At 43.0% G+C, this 27,500-nt stretch overlaps 1 protein-coding gene across 2 annotated transcripts in view; it reads right to left on the bottom strand.

Moving 5' to 3' along the window:
* Positions 1–27,500, bottom strand: part of LOC118210663 (cadherin-22-like) — a 247,014-nt gene that overhangs the window by 185,593 nt on the left and 33,921 nt on the right. Inside the window, exon 2 of one of the 2 annotated variants that reach the window (XM_035387024.1) lies at positions 5,782–5,883. The gene's annotated coding sequence lies outside the window, so the exon portion shown is untranslated. The remainder of the gene's footprint in view (positions 1–5,781; positions 5,884–27,500) is intronic. The other variant, XM_035387023.1, reaches the window with a different exon arrangement.

Below are 27,500 nucleotides of genomic sequence, written 5' to 3'. Positions count from 1 at the left end.
CATCCAGTAAAACACAAAACGGACTCTTCATGCCCAGACTGTCCATGCCCAGAGACAAAGGTAAAACGTGACATGGAATAGTGTTCATAACACAGACAATAAGCTGAATTGGCATGCCGGATTGCTTGATTGACAGAGGACATGCACCCGCACGTATGTGCAGAATTGAGAACCTACAGAACCAAACAAGTAAGCAGCAGGAAGAATGCCGGTGTACATACTGTGTAGTTTCCACGTTAAACAGTTCTTCCAGCTTACATTATCAGGAGTAATTTGTTTACATCTGAAGAGGTCTATATTGTCAAGCAGAGTATTGAACATAAGGGGCCATGGGTGATTGTGTTATCCTCAGAAGGTTGTGGGTGAATTTTTCCTTTGAGTGATGGGTTGAGTTTTTCTCCTCTGCGAGTAGTTACGCCATACGGTATCAGACAACATAGGTTGTTTATGTACAAAACAGATGTCATTAGGTAACAAAGAGATAGGCCCTCGCAGATAGGATGGACATGCGCACCCAGTCAAGGCCCCAGAGGGTATTTAAACCAGGCTGGAAGACCAGTGCAGGGTGGGTTGCTGTACCGCAAACCTGTGTTGTGTTGTGGCCAGTAAACTTAAAGTAAAGTGTTTGTTGTCTTGGTGAGTTCCTGTATCGTCCTGATTTCGACTCCACGGGAAGAAGCTGGGTCCTAGCATAAGGTTACTAAATTATTGAGCCCTTGAGCTCACAGTTTTAAGAAAGTAATGGCGCTGAGTAATGGAGAGAGGATTCTTTGATTAATGCAGCGTCACTGCTGGAGGTCAGGTGACTCAGATGCAGGTCCCTCCACTTCCGTCAGCTGCAGTGAGGTGTTGTTTATAGCAGCACATGCCAAAATAATTTTTTTTTAGTTTTGTTGGTGGAAATTGCTTCCATCCATTTATAGATTACCACCCCGTCCTACCTCCAAACATGTTGATGCATTTTTTTTCCCCCCACAAACGCTACTCACCCACAGGAGTTTTGGCCCTGTGGCCTAACCCAGTCACCCTGCTGTGATTCAGGAACACAGTGATCAAAAGCAGCTGCATCCTTAGGATGCGCGCAAGAGAAAACAGAGAGAGATCCGAGCTGGTTCTAGGAATCGGCGACAAAGGGGGGGGGGGGGGGGGGTCTCCAAGGGCGACAAACAAGGGGGAAGAAAAACAAATCCACACATCCCCCCACCCCCCCAGTCTGCAAAAGCTAACAGCCCCCCTTCAATGGCAGCAGAAAGACTTTGAGTCATGCTTCAGACAGAGACAGAGAGAAAGAGAGAGAGAGAGACAGAGAGACAGAGAGACAGAGGGAGAGAGAGCAGGGCATCGTTTTTCCATGGTCTTGGTTCCGTGAGGTGGAAACTGTGTAATATCGCAACAAAGATATATACCGATCAGTGATGGACATATTGAGTGAAAATAGATACAATGAACACAGGGTGAGGGAGAAAGCAAAAAAAAAAAAGAGAGAAAAACTGCTGAATTGTTTTCAAGGGTGGAAATTTCATAGCTGGTAGATAGCTGCAGATTCCATATCACACAATATCAGCCAGCCATCGGCTGTAACAGTGCTGATGAAGTGAAATGAATGTCCTGAAGACATATTTCTCTCTATCGTATTAGAGCCCCATCTCTCTGTTACAGGGATAAAGACGTGCCAGACCAGGGCCCAAGGGCTAAGCCCACAGTCGACACTGGCAAGGCTAAAACTATATCTCTGTAGCTACACAAGATGAGTAAAATGAAATCCTCATAACTGTGAGAATATAGTACTCATGTGAATCATAGGAAATTATCCATTGACCATTCTGGTGTTGTGTAAGATACCCGAGCAACTTAAATCCATCTTCTGTAATGTTACAGTATGTGATTATTGCGCTTTCCCACAAGAAAAATATTTTTAACAGGGTAACTGGGAAACTAAGAGCTTTTGATAATTAGTTTTTGACTTTGTACTTAACGGTCCATAAATCGTAACTTGTGTATTCAGATACAGCTGAAATGTCTTTGTTCTCACTTGTATAGCGATCTGCAATGTGCCTAAGTGAATCTAGACTTTCTGTTGTTTTCAGTCAAAGGATGTGCAAGATCATTTCGCTGCTGTTTCAAGGTGCACTCGCTGCTTTGATTAAATGTCACTGCTGTTTACTCCCACGCACTGAAATTGCATTACACGTACAGATGTTCCAAATGCCCAGATGTTCTGAATTTTTTTATTTCAAGAACAGCATCTATGGCTTGCTGTTCCAAGTAATTGCTCCTCAATTCTTATAATAATGATAATAATAATAATAATAATAATAATAATTGTGATTATAATAGGCTGCAGCTGATAATTTACCTTGATTCTCTTATTCGTTTACCGTCTAAAATAATGTTGAAGAGAGCTGAGATTAAACAACAGGCTTTTTTAAATGGATGAGATTTCACTGCTAGCTGTGGAGCTGTGTTGCCAGTTCCTCCCACTCAATATGCCAGCGCATTGAGAGTTTGTTCAGACTTGGACAACGGCAGCATTCCTCTCACAATTGCGTTAATCTGTTGTCTAAATCTGTGCTTTTTATAGAAAGACATTAAATTTGTAATCTGAGCCCCTTCTTTTTTGCTCGTGTTCCTTTTTTCTTTTCTTTTCTTTTTTTTCGCGACGGGTGCAGTTTTTAAAAACCAATTTAGCGACATTCACTGTGGGTCAGTACGCCAATTGGATTCCCCCTGTATAACCGTGCGGAGGCATTTCCAGTGCTCTGCGCATCTACTCAGCTTCTGCTTATAATGTAAAATCCTCTTTTTATTGTGCCGAGTAATTTCTCATTCCCGGGCACCATATCAAAGAGCTTTATAATGTCCACTTACAATGGCATATTGCATCCGTACAGTAGAGCAGTCGTTTCTGAAAGTACAAATCAGCAATCACTACAATTCAGGGATGCTGGAGCCCTCTATGACGGCCTGACACACTTTGCATAAATCTGTGCCCGGCTGCTTGTAAGACCTCTATACTGCCTAAGCTGCAGGAAAGAAAAACCCCACGGGCCAGATGGCATTCAGAACTTATTTTCTGTCCGTCTGACTCTCTGTCCTTGCTTGAAACCATGGAAGGCAGAGGTAGCCACGTTCAATATGAGCTCCACAGCCCCTGATATACGACTGTTCTAGTATGATGCACCACCGTTAAGGTAATATCGATGAGTACAGAAAGTAATTCTGTGCTCATCGAAATTTTGGAAACTTGGAAATTTGGAAACTTTTTTTTTTTTTTTTAATGAAACATTTGAGATTACATGTCTTGACAAAAAATCAGAACATAATAAATGTGTATAAATGCAAGTTGTGATACGAACAAAATGAACTCTTTAAAAGGGGCAGAAGCAATTAATAGACAATGACAAATAGTACAGACTGATAGTGGCAACCCCTGTAGCCAGTGTCGTCAGTTTATCTGTTTCAGTCTGAGACGAGTACAAGGAGCCCCAGTGAGCAGCTGGCCTGGATTCAAACACTGCGTTTTGCTCAAAATTACATAAAATGTGTGTTTCCACAAACGTGCTACTAAAATCTGGCCTTGGAGGCCGATCGATCATACTGCTGGATTTCACTGTTGCATTGTTCGTTGCGGGTGGAACCTCTGGCAAATCTGTGGCGTTACCCAATCATTTAAATATCAGGCAGGAAAGAAACCAGCAGAGCTCCAGGGTCAGGTCTGAGTATCCCTTATTTAGGGAGTTCAGAATTTTTTAGAAAGGCTGAATTGTAACAAGACCAGGTCAAAACCTAGTATATGGCTAGACCAGCCGACCAATGGCGTGACGTCATAACCTGGCCGACCAATGGTGTAACTTCATCACTCACTCAGTCGGTCACAGACATTCGCGTTTGTAGGGCTGGCCCCGCTGTTGCCGTCCAGCCAAAAAAAGTAACACTTGAATTTATTTGTAAGGCAAAACGAGGAAGGAAATATTGATTGAATCCAGCCCAGTGTGTTTTCTGGGGGAAGAGGAGACAGAGTCGGACTGGTTCTAGCACCTGGCTGGCAGGTCCCCAGAATAAGAAAGCCTGGAGATAACAAGTCGGCTGTCTAATCCCATTTGCCAAAGTTGCCTCTAGCCGGATAGCTATATTCTATACAGTTCACCTAAGGCCATGTTTCAATAAACATTTGTACTTTGCTGTGTTAGGGAGTTATGTTCGTACGAATGTTCCCATTTTTCTTCCCAGTTTGGAGAGTTAATGAATTAACTTTATTTTAATTATTTATTCATTTTTTTGGACAAATTAACAATTCAACATTTAATAGTAAAAGATTAGGGTAAATACAAGCTCCAGGTCAGCCATTGCTTGAATACTATTTGATCATCGTCTTGAGAATACTGTAGATACTTAATCATGCTGTTTAATGTGACAGTACCAAAAGCTACACCACACTCCCTCCGAATTTTGACAGACATCACAGAGACTTTATTCTTTGGCTGTTCCCTTCTCACTTGGGGCAGAATGAAGTGTTTTCTTTCTTGGAATTGGTCCAAGAATGGAATTTCTGAAATAGCAAAACTAATTTTCTAACTCTGCTTGAGTTGATGTGGATGTTCTGATACTGAAATATGGATTTGTGTGAGAGCAGGGCTTTTTGAAAGTGGTGAAAGGCGTACTTGGTTCCTGCTTTATGTGGGAAGCAAACTCTGTTTTCTCACTCCACACCACAGTGTTGCTGCCACCTCTCTGACATCACTTCCCTTTGGTAAGACATAATGTCCTCCTGTAAGCCCGCCTGAGCCTCGTCAATATACACATACAAAGTCTAGCACATGCTGTGCGTGCACATACATTTCACATTATAGTGTATACAATTTACCGCCATGCATTGCTAGCTAATGGTTTAAAAATATTCGTATATATTATTTCAAATAAAGATTTGGATTTGACGGAGAAGAACAGACATCAGACTTGACGTGGCTTGTGTTAAGCACAGCTGATGGGCACAGACACACCGGCGCAGGTTTGAGCACATCGAGTAGATTGGTTACACACTCCGACAGACTCGAGCCCTGATTGTGCGTCGGCACGCTGCGGGCGTCCCGTAGCAGCGACGGAGACGGACACGCTGAGTTAGCCCGATGTGCGTTTAATCTCACCTGTCAGCGCTAATCGCTCGCGCGCTAATCGAGGACATTACGAATGCGGGAGAATGGAGCGATCTGCTTCTTCGACGGGCCGTGGGATTTCCCCTGTAATCTAGTCTGTCCATCTGAGTTGATTAATGTAAATCAGGATTTGATTGGCCTCACAAAATCAGGATCACTAGCTGTTTGCTTGGTGCACAATGTCTCCTTTACCAAATACACAGCACATATCCTATAATAAACCTCAGTTGACAGCAACATTCCTGGCAAGACAGCCAGGAATGTTTTTAATGCGTTCAGCAGAAACACTATACATTATGAAAAGCTGTTTCTCATTTATCTTTAAAACCTAAAAATATGTTAGTGGTACAGTTGAAGTTGTGATATTAAATGACTGCGTGTTCTTCTTGTTAAGGTGTAACATCGCATATACAGTTCAGTTAAATGTTTTTAACTGAACTAAAGCTGATTCAACAATCACTACTGGTAACTGAAACCAATGTATCTCTAGAACACGGACATAAAACATTCCAAACGGGATAAGGACACAACTTATTCTAGAGGATTTGGTAATATGTATCGCGTGCTGATAAAATTGAGTAATGTCTTTTTCTAAAAAAGTTCAGTCTAAAACAAGTTAAAAAGTCACCTGACCTCTTCTGGCATCCGGCAGCACTGAGCTTTCCTTCGATAGCCTGCAGCATTTCAGTTCCTGTTCTGTCTGTCGCTGCTGATCTTCCTTTTCAGATGCCTGCCCCAGAAAGGAGAAAACCCAGTAAGCTTAATTGTTTCCAAAGTAAAAACTGAATTAATTTTCAGGATGCACATTTAATAGAAAGGTGGGGGGAGGGAGCGAGGGAGGGGGAGAAGGGGAGGCAATTTGCTAATGGACCAGAGAAAAATGTTGGGGACATGCTCCCCAACGGACAGAATAAAAACACATTGGGGCATGCGGATAGGAAGAGACACTGCCAGTAAAATTGGGTTAAAAAAAAAAAAGAAGAATCATTATATGTCATTACACTAAGGTGGGGGGTTTGGGAGAAGGCATCACTTTGTTCAGGAAGTGCATTCAATAACCCGCAGACTTCATTTAATTACCATGGCCCCCAATTCCCCCGAAGGTACTGAACAGGGTCCCGGGAGACAGTTACACGTCTATTTAAACTCTTTTAATTACACTTTAACTGCACTCTAATCACACAAACTTTGTCCTGACAGCGTAGTTACAAAGCGATACATCCAGAATCACCCCCAGCATGCATAATACATGGAGCGGCGGATGGAGGAGAGGTGCGGCGCGGGGCGCTTATCGTTAGCCTTACGAGCAGGGATTCACAGGCCTGCCGACAATCCTCTTCCGCCGATTTTAGCGCCACGCTAACGGGCTCTCCCATCACGCGAAGGGCTACGTGAGCAAACAGAAGCACGTCTTCCTCGACAAAGGTAGCCTGGCTCCTGCTGTTAGAGGTTTGGAATCCAGAATGCGCCATTGCCATTTCCGGCAGCTCCGTGGGGCGACCCACAGGGAAGGGGGGGGGGGGGGGGTTTCAGTCACCCCGAATGATGGTGACTCATCGCTCACTCACAGCCCCCGTGGGCTGGTGGCATAGAGTGCTGGCGATGAGTAAAACTGGGCATTCCAAATTGGGATAAATAAGGAAGGAATGTATTTAGTTTCCCATCTGTGATAAAACGCACTTATATAAAGAAATTACTTTCAGTATTTCAGAATTACTTCAGATCCATTATTAAGAAATACACATATATCAGTAAGATTGAATAGGTAAGGGTGTAATAATCCAGCACTATGGTTTTGATAATGATACAAAACGATGGTACCAGACCTGCTCATTTGGCCTGACTCTTACTGCCCTAATGTTTTATTCATTTCCAAGATGGCACAGCTCCTTGGATTCGTTTCTTTTAGAAAAAAAATAATTCTTATTTCGAAGAATTTAACCTTTTAAAGCTGTTCTGGCAGTGATTCATTCATTCATTCACTTCTGTATTGATCTGGAGAGGCCTCGAGCAGCCAGTTTAATTTGACCATTCCCCCCGGGGCACCTCGCATTAAAATCTCCGGTCAGCTGAGACCAACTCCAGAGGTGGAAGGGTATTCTGACCAAAGTGCGAGAAAATATCTTTACAGTCCATCGTTCTGACCTTATGACTCGTGAGATGTAAAATAGCATCTGTAAGTCTGCGAAAGTAATAACAATTCACCGATACAGGAAGATCAGATGAAAATACCCACAGTTTGTATTGTTACATTCAACTGTGGAACACTTTGAGTGGTTAACACGCTGAAGAAATCTAAACAGCCTCCTCCCTCCAAACTCCTCTGCTCCCTTGTACCACACGCTCTTTCAATATGCACCTCTCCTCACAACCGTTACGCAAAACGTACACAACCGCACACCCTCGCCCAGGCAGGTTAACAAGCAGCAAACAAACTCTCGCCTAATAAACGGTTGGTTGTCATTTAATTAGGCAAACGTTAAATGGAGTCTCGAGCGTCTTCAATGGGCACGTGCGTCTTGCCAGAATGGATTGCCCGCCCGGTCATTTGCAGATCCTTATCGTCGCGTAATTACACTCTGACTGGGAACCAATTACAAATGTTCAATAGACCAATAATCAGACGTGTCTTCTTTCCACAGCTTGTTAATCTATTTAATCTGAGCACCAGGACACTTGTCTCCAAACCTCTGAAAAGGGATTTTTTTTTTACCCCTTTCTTGATAAGCATAATGTACCGTGACAAATCACTTGGGTATAGCTCTGTCTTTAGGAGGCAAAGTAAGCTGTCTCGGGACAGCATGACTCCTTGGTTGTAACAGCACGTTTAGCTAATAATAGTTAATAGTTAAGCCTAAATAAAGTTAACTATATTCATGCATGTCTAAATCCAAAATAGTATCTCTGGCAAGGTTAAGAAGCTAGATAATGTTACTGCAACTGTTAAAACTTCATAAAACAGTCGTGCAAGAAAGCTATCTAATCAGTTAAGGCATCATGCTAGTTAGCTGGATGCATTCATGATTGCTAAATGACAACTTAATACCAACAAAATGTGAATAAAAACAGTTTAAAAAATATATATTTTCAGGAAACAGAATCAACCTTTTCAACTACTTATCTATTGGTGTTTTGTGCTTATTGGACATGTGACATACAGAAAAAGGCCATGCTTTTTGAGGCTTTGAGAATCACATACTGTAGCCATTTTCTTCCTTCTGTGAATAACAAGGGATTAGAACATAGTTGTCTGCACGGCTGGCTTTTATGAGCTGTAATAAACTTCAACCTATATAATACTTCTGAAATTGTCACCACTTGCTGACAAGCTTTTATATAGTCACCAAAGAAATCTACTTTATGCAGTGCGAAACCTCTTGTTAATTATATAGAAAAATGTTGTAATTGACTTTTCCAATGTTAAATGAAACTGGTGTTTTATTTATTTATTTTACATTTTTTATATTTAAATTGCAGCAGCCTCTGTGGGGAGACTGGTTGCAACATTTTTTCTTTTCTTTAAACCCAGGCCACGATATAGCTATTTAGTCTCCTGCCATTTAGATATTAGAAAGAAATAAAATGAACACCAGATTAATTTAACATCAGAAACTGAATTTCTTTAAGCTACGAAAATTGCATTTTGCTAAAGCACATAAAATTTGTGTGAAAATCAATAAAATACAAAAGTCATTTTAAACTTAAGTGATGGGTATTAAATTTTGTGATAGTTTTCCGTTCATGGGTAGGCTAGAGCCTATTCCAGCATCACTTAACCTGCATGCCTTTGGACTGTGGGAGGAAACCAGAGTACCAGGAAGAAATGAGGGGAACATGGCAAACTCCACACAGACAAGCCCCTGGCCAGGATTCGAACCTGGGACCCCCTTGCTATGCAGCGACAGTGTTACGCACTGCCTATGACTGGGAGAGTGAGATCACAAGGACCACAAAAAGGGCGACGCCATGCAGCATTTTGCTATTGCGAACAAACACTTTGATTTGTTCACCGGGGAAGCGATTGACAGCACGTTCTGGCTTGAGCCATTACGAGGTTTACGATGTCTGACATTCTCATTGCTACCCATCAAAACTAACAACAGAGAGAAGAGAGATGTGAGCCCAAATATGACACAGAATGAGATGAGGACATCACGGCATTGAGAACAGATGGCAAAACATTCCCAGGGAAATCCACACACAAGACAGGCAAAACGTTCCCAGGGAAACCCGCACACAAGACAGGCAAAACGTTCCCAGGGAAATCCGCATACAAGACAGGCAAAACGTTCCCAGGGAAATCCACACACAAGACAGGCAGCATCCGATGGCGCAGCACAGAGAGCGGATGATCAAACCTTCCCGGGAGCAAGAGATGCCTCAGCCTACCACAGACAGCCACCCTCCGAGTCTCTCAGCACTGAATCAGGTCTGAACGGCCAGATGTGCTTAAAGGTTTAATGAAGTTACCCTCCGCCTGTCTTACTACAAAAACCAGGAGGGAATTTCAGATTGGCCGTCAGTCGATTACAAAGAGGTTGACTGCGCACCTTTCCCCGCTGAGTAAGTACGGCATCGAGATCCCATCTCGGCTAAAGATGTTACGCGGGCCTCTGCGGATTTGTAAGTCTTCAAACAACCACAGAGAGATCAATAGACGGAAAATACCGACACGTATCTTAAAAGACTGCGCAGATCCCAGCCCTCTGTGAAGCTTTTAACCCACCCAGTGCTCACTGCACATGCCGTTCTGAAGCTATAGCTTATTTTTAAAAGCATAAAGTCAGCATAATGTTCCAAATTTGACAGGCTGTCTGGGTTTTTTGGGGGAGTCCTGAAAACACATCCAGACACAGAAGCAAGACTGGACAGGAATCTGCTGGACAGAAAAGGCAAACTATTCTAACCCACCACTGCATTCCAGTCAGGCTTTTTTCTGACATAAAATAGTAAGCGCAGGACTTAACTCAACAGTGTCAGCATGTTTAGACCCAAAACCAGAAAAGTTTTCACAGCTTACAGTACGTGATCTCAGAAAACCCAAGGGCAGCCGAGGAACCGCGAAGGGTACACCGGGTAAACCCGCGAAAAACAAACCTCAACACACTTTGACAGGGAGGGACAGAGAGGAACGAGCAAGGTGATCCCGATCGTTACAGTACAACAAACACGACCGTTTTTAAAAAAAAATCTCTCTTCCAACTAGGTACAACATATTTTTTTTAAACGAGACAGAAATTATAGTGAAAAAAGCAGTTCCTGTCTTGTTTAAAAATTATTCTCCATGCCATGCAGAGACTTCACTCCGAGTTCAGTTCATGTCCAGGCAACTGGGATTCTCACAAAATTAATTAAATCAACAGTTAAAAATGATTTTTTAAATACCTCGAGCGCTTGACAGAATTATATTTATAATTTTTTTTTTTTTTCAATCTGATACCTTCACAGAAGTGATGAGCAGCTTAGCTTCCCTCTGAAGCTGCTGGACCCAACCCAAACCTACATGTTAAAAATGCACAGCCCAATGCTTCAACCTTTCCAAGAAAGGCATTATTAATACATCTCAGCTGTGCAATTCTTTTCCCTCCCTGAATCAAGCACTGCATCCCACTGTACATTAACAGTTAACAACCAGCCCAAGGCAGACAGCGCTCGTCTTGTGTGCTAACAGACTTGAAATAAAAATCAAAATAAACAGCACACAATATTTATATCTGTAAAGTAAGATTGTTTTGTTCGTTTGTTCGAGATTCACTTGCCCAAAGGTTTTGAGCCCACCCATGCATTAAAGCTACATAGTACAGCAACCCAAACAAGTCTTTGTGCAGGTATATCGAGCAGATTTCAGCGCAATCACTGACTGTCTTGTTGGACTTATTCCTTCAAAGAAGACTAGGAAGATCAGTAGGGCAGTAAGCCAGCCTCTGATATTGATGAGGGGGGTAGAAACACTGCTATGGGAGACTGGTGTAGAAGCAACACATCGCAGCTCTAAAATAAAAATGTGGATGAAACCAGCGGTAAAACAGAGAGGGGAAAAGAGTCTGTTTTAACGGAGGGTGCGTCTTAAATGGATGTGGAAGCCAGCAGCTATTGTTTTTTTAGGAAGTGCCATTCCAGCATTCAGAAGAGATGCATTCGGTTGAGGGAAGCCGTCATTTGTAACCAAACTTCAGAGACATCCTCAGAAGACAACGGGCAACGCGGAGCAGGTGATAAACAAGCCGATCTATTAATCAGAGCAGCGACTGCAGCGGCCTCCGGGTACGATCTTCTGTGCGGGGATGATAGGAGCCCTCCTCCTTCTCCCCTCCTCCCCTCCTCCCCTCCTCCCCCACCCCGAGAGCCCCACTGAGGGCAGTGTGTGTGTGTGCGTTTAGAATTAGCCGATCAGTGTGAAATGGCAGCGATGAGCTTCAGTGCCTCTTGCTGAGGTGTGGGTTTGGGAGGCTGTCTGCATTGCTGGATAAACGGGCTCGGTCTAGCCACTGTCAGACCCTATCATCTCCCCCCCTCCTCCCCGATCCCCCCCCCCCCACCTCCCCCCCTCCTTTTTTTTTTTCTCAGCCTCCGGTGTGCAAAAGAAATCTGGTACTGGAGCTCTTTCCCACCATAACAGTGATAGTCCACAAACTTATAAGCCCGGTTTAAACTACAGGGGCTACACTGCGAAATAATGCAGTTTTTTTTTTCACCATCTGAGCACTGACTAAATTGGCTGCCGTCTCCCACAAAGCTAATGGAAAGAGGGAGTTTCAGGAAGTGAATCATTGTTATCACCAAGGGCTTCTAAATCAAGCACCCCTGGACTACTGCAAATTCCCGCTTCCCCTCCCTTTCATTAAGAAAGTGTGTTTTTGATCTTTAATTAAGGAGACAAAGCTTCTGCAAGAGCACCGACACCGTTTAGCACCGCCGCCTATTTTTAGCTTCCCAAATACATTTTGAGATGTATGATGTAATTCTGAAGATGATCACGGATGGATTTTTATCCAAGGCACTCACTGGGGATTCCAGAGGCAGTTCATGCTGACACACTTTCCTCATACCTTCCATAACCCTGATAAACATAACCCGGCGCAGACGTCACATGACCTGGACCGAAATCCGTTTGGACCGAATCCTGGGAGGGGGAGGGGAAGAGGGGGAGGAGGGGCTGTCCCCAGAGTTTAGCTACCCTGAAGGTTCCTTCCTCCTTTGGGAGATTGGTTTCCTTTTTGCAGGCCCCTTGGGCTTGTTCACAGGAGAGATATCTCTTTAATCCTTTAATTCTGACTGCTAATTCTATTTCTGCATCATATACAGATTATTTGTGGGGCAAAATAACCTAAATGAAGTTGTGACCGTGTGAGTCACACTGGTTTATATTTTTGTGGTGTGTGCACCCTCCATAATGTTTGAGACAAATATATATTTACATAAATCATACTTTTTTCTTGACTTGGCTCTGTACTCCAAAATTTTTGATTTGCAATCAAGCAATTAAAATGCGGTTAACATCAGATTCTCAGCTTTTATTAAAGGGTATTTTTATACACATTGGTTTCAACATGTGGAAATTACAGCACTTTTTATACACAGTCCCCTATTTCAAGGCAGCATAATTAAAAGACTCCAAGATCCATACCCGCATGACACCTGCATCTTTGCCTGTGTGAAACCATTGTCAAAGTCTGTGTTTTTAAAATGTTCGCCACATTCAATAACTTTCATTAAATAAACAATTAAGCAGCAGAAATGGTTACATTTAGACTGCATAGAACAACCAAACAAAATTGGACGTGATTGTGCGCGTTTTTAATGCGATACTATAAAACAATACTTAAACTATTGTAGATACGCCTCATAAAATAACAATAGTGAATAACAAACAACATTACAACCGAATGGATGTTTTTACACCAAAGTGCCCTAATTATAAGAATTTACACCAGTGAGCCACTTAGATTTGCATAATATTTACCACTCCAGTAGCCTGGATAAGATCAATACAGTACTCCATCCAGTGATCGCTTCTTTTGCCTTCCACTAATATCTGCTCAGTTCTGGCAACGTATATAAAATCATTACAACCGTCTCTGCTGTACTTTCTCCAAAACATTAGCTTTCATTGGCTACCTCTGAAAAGTCTTTCACAGTTTATGCAAGTCAGTACTTTATATGTGGGAAGAGTCAGGGATCAGCGGTAACAAGCAGGTGAACTCCACGAAGTGACCATCATTATTGGTACCAAAACAAGTGTGGCTCCTCAGTGTGGCTCTCTGTCTGTGCCTGGCGTGATGTGCCCTGGGGTCTGGCATCATACTGCCCTCCAGCGCAGCCTCTGGGGGGCTCTGAGCGTGCCCGTATGAATTTGGGAGGAGGGCAGTGTCTCAGACTAATGGTAGACACTGTGGCGGCCAGTGTGTATGTTCACGGTTCCAACCAGAATTCCAAAACAGAGGAGAAGCAAGCAGCCTTTTGTCCGTCCTCAAAACAGAGCAATTGATTGATGCCAGTATATACACTTTTTTAAATATCTGAAGAAACTAAGTGAGTAACTAAAGATATGTAGGTATCAGTTGGAAAAGTAGTAAATTGCTTTGTTGAACATCACAAGGAAATTGCCCTGTTAATACAGGACAATTAGCCAAAAGGCTAGGATGTTATTTCACAAAACGATTGCCTGCACCAACAATACATACATTATTTTCAACAAGTGAATCAAACATCTGCAATTTTGCCCAAACTTACGCAGGTTTATTTTTCAACTTGTGGTTTTAAATTGCAGGAGCTTATTGAGGACATACTGTATTCTACCTGGGAAAGGAAACACATGAAGGGAATTACACATCTTCAGTGAATAAGCTAATTTTATTCTTTAAGTCCATGCTGTCAGGTTGAAGACCTTGGTCTTGTTAATTTTTTTGGAGTATGTATTTCCTCATTAATGTCTTCTGGCAGTTTCTGTGATCTGTGCTGTTGCGTGATATTGGTAAAGTCTACTCTGACAGGGTAAAGGCTCAGGTAATTGGGTCAGGTTATTGTTATATTTTCGTACAGGTGCTACATCATTTGTGAGCTGCAGTCAAGAACCAAGACACTCCACTCTAAGTGCTTTTCCCCCCTATTTTCAATTTTTCTCCTTATTCCTTCCTTTTTTTTTTTAGTATTCGTTGAATCATTTTTTCTTTTTTTTTTCAGACAGATCATAGGCTGTTTTGTGAATTTTATATCGCCCAAACGTTAGTCCAATGCCTCTTTAATAGCTAATACAGTCAGTTATGTATGTACTGTATGTATGTATATACGCACATACATTCATCCATACATGCATCAATATGTATGTAATTTATACTGTACCCTGAGCATCTTAAATTGACCATGGTTCCTGATATGACAGGAATTTAGAACAGACTACAGACCAAAGGTCACCACATTCCCAGAATTCAACAATTATTGGAAGGCTTCCAGAATTCTATAATGCCATGCCAGTACTACCATTAAAATAGTTTTGAAAAAATAAAATAAAAGTTGTGGATTTTGACTAAAATTTTATATATGGAGGCGGTGATCCAAAAATCCAATTTTATTTGGATGACGATAAATCAAGCGAAATAAAGCAAAGAAATAATCGCAATTGCATATTAAAGGGCACAGTGATTAGAGCATGACCTAGAAAAGCCTGGAAATTTGAGACATTCATTTCTGGAAGAGCTGATTTCTTTTCGAGTCTTTCTTCAAAAGCCTAAGAGCCATCAGAAATGATTGAAATGGGGGGCCTACGGTCTCTGTTTTTTCGAGAGTGGCAGGAAAGCTGCCTCACAAGTGTCAAACCAGAGCTCTTCCAGGGCAAAGCCCTCCTTCTCCAGTGTAAGCGACTTCAAACGTAAGCTGGAAAAAAAAAAAAAAAAAACCCTCATCAATCCGCCAGTTCTTATTCAGTGCCCTCTCAACACCGAGGGTCGTCTCCAAACACGCCGCGGGGTCACCTCCGGCACCGCCAGAGAGAACGAAGAGTCCCCCCGAAGAGACGTATTCGCCGGTAAACCTACAGGGGGAAAGAACGTCTCCACGCACACAATCTCTTCTGTATATTTAATCAGCGTATCAAAGGGAAAAGCTAACGCGGATGCAAGAGGCCGAGCATCCGAGACTTAAAGCATCTGCTTTTCATAAGGGAAATGAAAGGACGGTGATGAGAAAGCATTATTTACCAGAAGAAAGAAATGTAATATGTAAAAGGTGCTCCCCCCCCCTCCCCTTTGAACCCGCGAATGTTGAATACAGTGCCAAGCCTTTCAGATTGAATTAAGGACACTGATGAAATTACAGCGCATCCTACTCTTGATCTTGTTCAAGACATAATGATATTTATTCAAACTGTGAGCTGACTGTGAGCTAAGCAAAAAAAATCACAGATCTTTAACTGAGAGCAAAAAGGCACCTAAAAGTAGGATTTCCTCCAAGACGGGTATAACGATTCATGCGTTTTCTCAGTGCAGCCATTGCAATCCAAGTGATGCAACTGCATTTTTCAAAAAAAATCAAATGTGATTGTTATCTGCCAAAAGTTATTTTTGAGTTTTTATTTATTTATTTATTTTATTGACAGTTTTACAGTGCCAGAAAATGGATTCTTGGCACTATAAAACTGCTCATTTGTCCTATGATACATTTCCAGCGCATGTTTAACGTGGGTTTTTTCTTTACTGCGCGTAACTATTCTAAACCACGCTCGGGAAATTCAGCCTGCCTCCCGCCACTGGAGGAGCCTTCCAGGCCAGTAAACAGCCTGCGGTGATGTGCGTTACTGGCCCGTCAGGCGAGTGATGGGAACTTTACTCCCGCGCGTTACGGCGGACGGCCTCAGACCGTTTTCTATTTCCGGCGAGCCGCGGCGGCGCGGCTCTGAAGGGAAGGCGGCTGAGGGGGAACGGCGCTGTTCAGCGTGCCCTGGGTTACTGCACCAGTGAGCCGCTCGCACACCCCCGTACCCCTCTGGCCACCGCTGTCACTTCCCGTCTGGTCTTCAAAATAGATACGCGTGGATATTTATTTTCTTCAGAACTGTCAGGTTTTTCTTTGCTCATTACTCGCTAAACTATAAAAACTAACAGTTCTAAAAAATCTTCTCATATTTTAGGATTCCATAGCAGTCTCCTTTGTAATCTGACTCTATATAACCATGCCTTCAGACCTGGGTCAAATATGTATTTGTTTTGGATTCAAATACTTTTCTATGCTTTACTTATCTTGTCTGGTGTATTGGAACCAATGAAATACTCTCAAAAAAGTGCAAACCCCGCCTTCTGGTCATATTGGCAGGCTCAATTACACCAGGCAAGATCAATAGAGCACAGAAAAGTATTTGAATCCAAAACAAATACGTATTTGACCCAGGTCTGAGAAACAGTGACATCAGTGTGGGACAGGGAGCGGAAGAGGTCGGGTCTTACTGCAGGACGAGAAACCCACGAGCACCCGGAATGTTCTCGTTTTTATTAAAACCACACCATGGCTCCACTGGGTCTCCTTGAGCCACAGTGGCGGTGGAAGGAAAGGCTGCTGACAGCCACGTCTAATACCGTGTCTGCATGTGCACGTGTGTGCGCATCATAAAATGTGATTTATCTCATCATGCTAGTATAACAAACAATTAGCAATTTAAAATTTGAGTTTGTGAGCAAACAACTGAGAGAGAGAGAGAGAGAGAGAGAGAGAGAGACAGAGAGAGAAAGAGAAAAAAGAGAGAGAGAGAGACATAAAGACACACATGCATTCCCACACATACTCTTCTTTCCTCCGGGGAGCAGTGAGTGCAGCTGGCACAGGGTCTTACAAATTCTGAGGTAACAGACACCTCCGCCCCTCTGGCACCCCACACCCGCCTGTACGGCTAAATGGCACCAAGCGCCTGGCTGCTGAACCTCCTCTCTGGGCAGTGGCACCACCTGCAGTGTGTGGGGGGATTCCTGCCCACCCCACCCCAACCTCTAAACCTCCCCTCTCGCAATTCCCTGTGGCATGCCCATACAACAATACAGCAGTTCCACGATATTCAGTACGATCCCACATCTCAGGAAAGTCTCTCTCTCTCTCTCTCTTATTTTTACCGTTTCATTATGAACATGTAATTGGATCTGTTATTCAAGAAATCATCTGTTGCAGCAAACTTTTTTACAGATCAAAAAACAGTCACAATCAAAAGTCTGATTCCAAAACATTTTTTATAATGCCAAAGCTGAAAGGAGACCGTTTGTTTTGCGGTCACGGAGTTTGACGCTCTCCCTCTCAGATCGAAAGACGGCGAGAGAACGAGAAACTTTCCGCCGCTTTCAACTGCGGACGGAACGCGGGATGGAAACAGGAGTTTGATTTTGCTTCGCCATGAATTGTTCATCCGCTGTCAGGGAGCGAGAAGATGCCTTCTGGAGAAGCACGGCTCCGCCAGGCTATTAGTGTCAGTCTGGATGTTGTTTAAATCTGAGGCTCCGCACGAACCCTCCAGAAATCGCATCTGAGTAATTGCCGACGTAATGGCCCAATCAGATCGCGGCCCGCGCGCCTCGGAACACCTGCCTTCGGTTCCATATGTTTAAACGTCGTTAAAAATGAATTAAGCGGAAATTATTAACAAAACACACAGAACTTAAAGGCTAAGTTCAGAAAGAACGAGACACAATGTGAGTAAATAGGGTACAGCAATCAAAATATCTTTATTCAATATATCGTCTTGACGAATAAAGAGCTAGCTTGTTCTAAAAAAATCATCTGCACAACCACAGGTCACGCTGTTCACGTAGCTGATCTCTCTCACTCTGTATTACGGTATGTGTGCATAAATGAAGATTTAAAGTGGCACACGGTTGCACACCCTCTTCATTGGTATCAGCTACATAGCTCAATGGGGATAAGATATGTTCCCATTTTTGCTTTACCCTCTTACAGTTGCTTCACATCAGAAATAGCTATGAATAGCACAAAGAATGCCAGGCACTCAATGCCAGGATTTATTAATTATTATTCAGATGCGTTTTTCTGTTCTGTAATGCATTCCGTGGCTTACAATTCCTTTAGAAAGAGGTAATGCTTTTGAGTTTATTCAGTTACAGACCGAAAGATGAAATCAGCGGGGTTGCAAAAGCTGTAATTCTGGACATTTGGTCGCTGTACTGTAGTCCTCATCTCCCCTTATTTTCCCTGAAATTAAATCCACATTGTGTCTGAAGAGAGACTGCTGTGCTGCCCAGATATCTAAAGAACGTGGAGCAATGCAGCCGCAGTGCTGCACTTACACATTCACCGAACTCATACACCCAGAATGCCTTGCAGCGCTACGAAAGAGCGCTAGCACTAACTGGAGGAAACGCATACGTCTCACTGTAGGCAACTAGTAGCCTGGTTTGAAGTTAAGAACTACTAAACCAGTGGGAACTAAAAAAAAAGTGAAGCCCATCACCTCATCAACATTTCCAGCCATGTTTTAGGTGCAGGGGAGGATGCTAAGATATCCAGACTGTGTCTAAATCTCAAAGGGATAATTGGAGTAAAAGCACAAAAGCGCTCCACGATAAGCGCGGCGCCTCTTACGGGGGAGAGATTCAAAAGGCCTTTTGTGAGGAAGCGCCGAGCGCTAAACATCCCGCCCGCAGATCTCTGCTGAGATAAAGGCCCCAGGAGACCACGGCACTTCCTGTTCAGACGTCTCCACCACCTGCCAGCTGGATCGCAGAAGCTCGAGGAAATTAGACATTTCGGTTGTACGCGATAACAAAAAAGTACGAGAGCTCGCGCTAAAGCGAAATTTGTATGTTTTTTTTTTTGTTTTTTGTTTTTTTGCATAGAAAAGATTGTTATCGTATTCAGCTGCACGCGTATAATGGTGCAGTTAATGCTCATCTGTTCCTCGTTCGATTGTCGCCGCGTACAAGGCCCCTTAATTGACTGAAGCCGTGAAATGAAATCAAAAGAAACAGGACGTTAAAGAAAGAAGCACTCTCGCAAATGAGCTCAATTTTTTTGGACGGGACAGGAGAAGTGTGACTCGAATTCCGAACATCCGCAACAGACAGCCAGAAGCCTGGGGAAGGACCCCGGAGACGTCAGAGACGGACACAGGTGATGAGGAGTGACACGGAGGGAGAGCCTCAGCGTTTAGGAGGATAATGGGCCTGGCGTGTGACGCACGCCACAATATCTGAATGCGAAATTTTAACAAGAGTTTCAGCTGGAGCTCGACCGGATCTATAAGAAAGCCAAAAGGTATATCAAACTGAACCCAAACTCGGGAAAAAATAATTAGTGTCACTGTTCTCTGCCAGTTAGCACAGTAGTTCACTCCACTCAGTACCAGTAACGCTGGGGACTAGACTGAGTCAGGAACACGATGATGTAATACCGCCTGTTATAACCGCTCCAGCTCTCGACCACTATGGGAGTGCCAATCACTTCTCCTTAACAGTGATGCCTGATTATATGGAAGCATCCCCCCCCCCCCCCCCCCCCCCCTTCACAAACAGTTCTAATGGTCCATCAAAGTTAACTCGTTAACACACGCATAAGAAACTTATTTCAAGTTTTTTTTATTTTCCTATGCTAGTTTGGTCAAGTTGTATTAAGTCAAAGTTAAAAGGCACATGTTCATCCAATCCAGGCCCAAGAGTCCTACTTTATGGACAATAAATGCAGCCTGAGAGAGCAAGTGCAAGCCCTATCACATATGTTCACATATTTGTTTCACTACGCGTAAGGCATTCTGTCGTTTCACCTGAACAGGCCGTCGATTGATGCCAGGAGCACCTGAGATGCTCGTCACATGACCCGCTCGTTAACGGTGGTGGAGTTTCTCGTCGTATCCAGTCAGTCAAATTTAAACTTGACGACGCTTAGATCTGCACATAGATCGCCGTCCTTGGATATTGACCAGAGTTTACTGCATAAAGTTAACAGAACGTAATATTAGATCTTTTAAACATGAGGTATTAATTAACTGACGCCACAACAGACTTGATATAACAGCATTATCAAGAGGTCTGGTGTTAGCTGGCCACATTTATGTTAGTGCTGACAGTTTGTAAGAATCTTTATGTTAAATTATACTTGATTCATCACCACTGGGTGTGTAGTAGATAAAACATTTCCGTGCAACGACAAAAAAGGATGACGTTTTGTATAAATTATCATTTTTCGCATGGCAAGTTGATGTATGATGTAAAATGATCATGGTAATGTCGGGGGTGGGTGACACTTAGATTTTGCTCCAGCTTGTTGGTTGGCTAATGAAAAACATTGTCCAACATTGCTGTAGATCACGTGACAAACTCAAGATACGTAATTCAAATTCAGCTTTAAAAATACAATAATTCAGTTTGAACTTTACAAATTTAAAATATAGCAGTACAATACAAATTAGTGCCTGCAGAAATACAAAATTTCTGCAGGCACTAATTTATTCCCATATAGTTACAAGTGTTTGCCTTTTATTCCAGCTTAAAAATGATCAAAATTAACTTTCAAAACAGTAATCAGAGAAGAATAAAAAAATGTAGATTTAAATTAATTTAAATCTAAATCAACGTTAAGAACACACGATTGAATACAGGCACAAGTATGCTACAGGTTTCAGAAGAAGTACAATTAGCTGCTTTGATGTTTAAAAGAGAAAGGTTTAGACAATGTAGTTCCTTCAAAATGGTTGTTAACCTTTTTGTGTAGATCAGATAAGCAGATCTTTCACGACACAAAACTAACCCTTTATTGACCCATCCTTCCTAATATTATTCATATTATATGGGGGGGGGGGGGGGGGGGGGGGGGGGGGGTTAAAGGAAGGGAAAGCAAACTGGCCCTTTGGGAGTCAGCAATGAGACAACCCATCTGTTTATCTGCAGAGGAAGAAAGGCATTTTTACTGTCCTGTTGTAAGAGAAATGGGAAACTAAGAATAAAGGGGGGGTGCGGTTGTAAAATCCCGCCGGTAGTCTGAACGCTCCTCTTATTGATGGGATTGATTTCCCATTTGGGATGCTGCGCCCGTTTTGCGTGGCGGTTCGTGCTCTCGCTTGCCTAGGAGCGGGTTTCCAGCGCGTGAGTTTGGCCACAGTTGCCCCCCCCCATCCCCCCCACCCCCCCACCCCCAATGCTCCCACGCTGTGGAACCACGCCCGCCCCTCGCGTTTCCTCCTATCCCGACAGCGCGGCCTGCTCCCGGCCCGTTTACCGCCTCCTCTAACCGCTTCTGACCTCTGTCGCGTTAACTCCGCTCACTCAGCGTGACCCCCCAACCCCCCCACCCCCCCCACCCCCCCCGGTCCGCCCCGCCCGCTCACCGGGGCGATTCCGCTTTCTCATTTACCCCAAACGTGTCCTTTAGATCACAGCAGTCAGCCTGCGACCTCCAGCCCCTCACTCCCTGTCCCTCTCAGGCTCGGGTACGGAGTGATTGCCTCTGGCTCCTAAAACAGCCGGTCTCTCCTTTCTCATCAGACCGACGAGGACAAACAAAATGGAAGTTCTGCCACCACACGGCAGTCGAGGGGGGGGGGGGGGGGGGGGGGGGGGGGGTCTGCAAACCACGGCTATCTGAAGCTAAACCCCCCCAACACACACACACCCTCCAACGCCCCCCATCAGAGGACCAGACAGCTTGCATAGCTCAGGGGAGGAATTAGAAAATACAGGACATAAACTCTGATGAACCAGTAACTTTCAGAGGAACATTTAAAAATAAATAAATAAAAAAATCTGTACAGGAATGGAAGTTTCTCTGAGTGAAATATCTTCAGAGGCATGCTTATTCATATTTTATGCCTCCACTTTTGTAGGGCTGAATACAAATGTGCAGAAGTCAACTCTTAGCTCAGCTTAATTTCCACTGCCCTGCAAGCAGGATAAGATAAATCCTAGTGTACATTTGCAGTTTGCGTGCAGGCCTTCACCCAGCCAATATTTCTCTCTAACTTTAACTCATAAGTAAGAGCAAGTGTAATTTTATTTTATTTTTTTAGATTGGACAGCTTGGCAAGTTCAGCAATCACTTAAATTACATATGTATGCATAGACACACAAACACGCATGCGCACACACACACACACAAACACACGCAGACACGCACACACACACCCCTCAGACACTATTACATGACGGTAATAGTACACTGAGGTGTACACTAAGTATGCTGAGTCTGTTTGGTCCATTTAGTCTGCCCTTTGATCGAATATATACCCTGCTGTTACATTTTTTTTTCCCAGAGATGCACATCAAACATCCTCTATTAACATTATTCATAATACAAGGTGTTACAAAAGCAAAAAAGAACATTCATAATTACATCTATCACCCTTCCTGTTGTCATGTCAAGACACTATATTTTTAGGGTGAAAAACAGTGCCCCAATACTGAAACACAGTCAGTGGCACAACACTGATACCGCACTGCTTTTGGACTTGTTTGTCTACAAGCCTGTGCTGAGTGTGGGGGGGGGGGGGGGGGGGGGGTTGTGCAGCTGCCTCATTCATGTGGTGACTTGGATCAGCACAAGCAGTCAGCACAGTAATATCTTAATGGTCTAATAATGCACCATCACCATGACATTTAAGCACACAGCACCCGGGAGAGTGAATTATGACCAAAGATAACATATTATAGATGTGAAGTATATAAATTTATCACAGAAAAAATACTCGCAACATATTCTACTTTGTGTCTTGATGTCATAATTGCAACTCAAAGTATAGGGTACACAGTATAGTAATAACAAAAACTGTTCCAAATGGAACACGTGAAAACACCTGCATATGATTCATTGTATTTCATCATTCATTATATTTTTTTGCGGTCTTCAGCAAACTGACTCTCATCCTTCAGTCAGTCAATCAATGTAGTCCTCCAGCCATGAAACTGTACTTGGGCAACAGGCAGACGTATGCGGAGCAGTGCAGTATCGCAGCTTCACAGACAGGGTCAGAACCTCATGCACAATGAGACATTCACCCGGATGCTGACTCTCCGAGACCTCTTCCACATGCAGTGGAAACAAAAGCACAAACCTCTATCAAGCTTTACAAACCCTTTGCTTATTTACTGCCTCCAAGGAATTCACACTGGCCTTAATGAAACCAGCTGACTTCACAGACAACGTCCGGGGGTTAAAAAGCTATGTATAAATCAATGTGTGCAGTCATAGTTAAACATAACCAAGACTGAATACAGAAACGATATGCACCTCTGCAAATGAGTGGATTCTGGGACTGTTCGTGTGCTCCCGGCAATGCTAAATAGGACCGTTTATGTAAAACTTTAGGGTGGTGATTCTATCAATATTGCTGTGGTTTGCAATTCAAAATACAGCATAAAACACACTCGCCAGTTACAGTGAGTCTGCTTGTAGCTCATCCCGACCAACTCTGACTTTCAACCTTTTATGGAAAAAATCCTGAACAGGTGACTGCTAGAGGACAATTGCTGCCTAGGTGGGTGGCACAATGCATACAACCCCAGGCAGCTAACGTTTAGCCGTCAGCCGTCAGTGGTGCATTGTGATGTTGAGTGAATGTTTGAAATCATCAATGTGTGTCTCAGATGTTCGGACAGGTTGGACAGTATACTACAATACAGTCTTCAGGAACTGTATGTACCGGTGCCACGACCAATCACATTTTAAGGATGTCATGGCATTCAATAGCAAGCCCAAGACATTTAACATTTTCCTACATGGAGGCTAAATAAATATGCCATTTATAATAACATACAGAGCACAGCATAAAGGTATGTAGCATCACATAATTTAGCGTACATGTGTAACAAAATATCAATGAAGAGTCATCAACTGCAATTAGAATACATAGGTGGAAATACATGCACTGCATGTAGATGGTCATGCAATACCATAGTATGATAATATTAGATAGCTGTACGAGTGGGTGGCAAAATAACAATTCTTACGCATTCTGATTGGCCAGTGCATGATCACTCATTTGCTATGCCATTAAAACTCTTTAAAGACCAATTTCCAGCCCATTTGAACCAGTTAAAAAATATGATGCGCTTCAAAAAATACATTTTGTGGGTTTTACGCTTTTAAATGCACATTATAGTATAAAGTAATGCCAAGAGTGAACAAGAGCCATGGGGAAACAAATCATACCATAAAATATGACTTATTTGAAAGGAAATAAATGTTAAAATTTGTATTGTAAAAATGAATTATAAAAGTAATTATTGAAGTGAATTTTAAAAGAAAACCATATTAAGGATGCCGTAAACATATGAAAGCACACATTTCTGGTATAACAGACAATGATTTCTTAGGAATACATTTATTTAAATGGTAAATTTTAGGAGATCATTTGGTACAATGGGAGGAAGAAAAATGAGCCATAAAGTGATGACAAGGGGATATTATCCCTCATGCTGATGAGTGTGTAAGGTAAGGTTTGACCTGTGTATCTGCTGTTAAGCAGTATCAGCAGGGTACTGGCCTTCCTGGTGTGAGTTTGTGTGTGTGTGTGTGTTGTTCTTCTACTCCAAATAGCCCATAATAAAAATAACAGTCCTATCCTGCCATGTTACAAACCTGTGTACAATATTAAATATGATTAAGGCCATTTAACATTATCATTGCCCCTCATTAAAAGCCCTGTTTTCCCCTTCCAGCAATTATGATATTGCATTGCTTTCGGTCAGAATCCACACCAAGGTTTCAAAAGGCGCAGCAGTTATTAGGATTCAGCGTACCAATTTAAAAGCATACATCAATTTAAAAAAAACAAGTACATACACACAGAGAGAAAGAGAGAGACAGAGAGAGAGAGAAAGCATAAAAGAGAGACAGAGAGAGAGAAAGAGAAGAGAAAGCAAGAGAAAGTGAGAGAAAAAGATAGCGAGTGAGAGAGAGGGAGAGAAAAAGCGAGAGAGGGAGATAGAGAAAGTGAAAGAGCTAGAGAGAGAGGGATAAAGCAAGAGAGCAAGAGAGAGAGCGATGGAGAGTAAGAGAAAGAGCCCCTGGATCAACAGGAAACATCAAAGCCATTTGCCGGATGCCATGAGGAAGTTTTATCCAGTGGAAGACAGAGGGGTTCTGTTTAAGGAGCACACAGTCCACCTCTTAGCCCTGTGCTTTATGGTTTGACTGTGTTGCTGAAGTGACTCTCAGCTATAAAGTCAGGAGTGGAGCAGTGGGCTAGTCTAAAGCTCCTCAGAGGTACAGCTACAGACAAAAATTGCAGGTGCCTCGCACTCCAGTGACATATGGGTATTGGATCCTGCATTACTCAAAAGAATGGCCATATCTTGCAGCGCTGGTTATGCGAGTGCACAAGGGCAAAAGCAGCACTATCCAGGCTTCATCCAAATCTCAGAATTCATGCCACAAGGCTACCAGAATGACCAGCTTACTAGTTTTTAAGCACAAAAGCAAAGATAAAACTATAAAAAAAGACTAAAAAGACTATTTTTCAGTTAACCTTAAATAAACTTTCTTGTGGAATACTGCAGCACATTTGTTAATTTGTTAATGCGGTACACCTAGATGTTTCTCTCAGAACACACAGAGAGTAGGACCACAGCACGGCAGGTGACAGGTCTGCTGGCTGTGGACCAGTGAGAGGAGGGGCACGGCTGGATGGAGGGGATCTGCGGTGCACGGCAGGGTTATTCTCACAGCCAAACCGGGCAGGCAGGCAGACCAAAACAACTGAGCTCAAAGTTAGCAATGCTCTCAAACAGCACAGCCAATCAGAACAAGAGAACACTGAGTCTCGGAACATAAGGACTTGCTTCCCACATCAGGCTCAGAAAGTGGCAACCAGTCCAAAAGCAAACCCACATGCAGCCCTCTTCTTAAAAGGCTTGGAAGCTAGGCCTCAATACTGAGGCAACAGGCAACAGCTGCCATGTTTACGGACAAACTGCAGATGTGGCTATGCTTGTGATCGCAGCTGGTGCTGTCCATGGTGCTGGTGCTGTAATGTGCGTGTGTCTTGGTGTCCATGCTCCTGCAGTTTTGAAATGAACGGGTTTAGTGCTGTCCAAGGTCCTGCAACTGTAATGCTTTGCTGATGCTGTCCATGGTCCTGCAGTTTTCATATGAGCATGTTCAGTGTTGTCCATGGTCCTGAAGCTGCATGTGAGTTTGGCTGATGCCTGCTATGGTCCTGCAGTTTTCATATGAGTCTGTTCAGTGCTGTCAGTTCATGGTCCTGTTGTTTGGATATGAGCCTGTTCAGTGCTCTCTGTCCATGGTCCCGCAGTTTGGATATGAGCCTGTTCAGCGCTCTCTGTCCATGGTCCCGCAGTTTGGATATGAGCCTGTTCAGCGCTCTCTGTCCATGGTCCCGCAGTTTGGATATGAGCCTGTTCAGCGCTCTCTGTCCATGGTCCTGCAGTTTGGATATGAGCCTGTTCAGTGCTCTCTGTCCATGGTCCTGCAGTTTGGATATGAGCCTGTTCAGTGTTCTCTGTCCATGGTCCCGCAGTTTGGATATGAGCCTGTTCAGCGCTCTCTGTCTATGGTCCCGCAGTTTGGATATGAGCCCGTTCAGTGCTGTCAGTTCATGGTCCTGTTGTTGCTGAGCTGCTGAAGTACCCATGGTGTACCCAAACACAATGCCAAAATGACGAGGCTGAAGTGGCTTAACAAGAAGAACGTGAACATCCCTGAGCATCCCGGTCCTGACTTGCCTTCATCCTGAATACTTGTTGTCCATCAACGATCTTCAACCAGTTTTTGTAAATTTCCGTATAATAGATGAAAATTTTCCCTTTATGGCGTGAAAAGGTTCAGACAAAGGGAGACACTTATCCATAGCAATTAGCACATTTACCTACTTCTAAAAGGTCCATCTATCAAATACGGGCATTGGGGGTGGGGGGGGGGGTGTAATAGCTGTGCTCATCTGTGCTCATCATACGCATAGTCACTTTGATATAAACACACCCATCTTAAATAATTGAAAATATAAAAAAAAAATGACAAGTCCAATCATATCTCTACATTAATTTTTTAAAAAGACAAATGTCTGAACTGAAAGCACTAAACCTTATGGATGATGACTGCTGGTTTTAGTCACATAGGGCAAATATGGTACACGTATTCTTTTGATCTGGTGTGAGCTTTATTAGCATTTCAAATTCATATTTAAATTCACTCAGCTATTTTTGTAAGAATATATATATATATATATATATATATATATATATATATATATATATATATATATATATCAATCATTGTTTTTGATACCTTGGACCCTTGATGACTTAAAGCCATTTAGCCAACAAATGTGTTTCATACTGTATCAGCATAATTTACAGCTGAATCTAGTCCCACCCCCCGATTCCCATAGAGATCCATTCAAATGCAAATAGT

The sequence above is a fragment of the Anguilla anguilla genome, chromosome 13 (genome assembly GCF_013347855.1).
Source record: "Anguilla anguilla isolate fAngAng1 chromosome 13, fAngAng1.pri, whole genome shotgun sequence".
NCBI classification, from domain to species: domain Eukaryota; kingdom Metazoa; phylum Chordata; class Actinopteri; order Anguilliformes; family Anguillidae; genus Anguilla; species Anguilla anguilla.
This window is presented reverse-complemented; position numbering and strand designations above follow the sequence as displayed.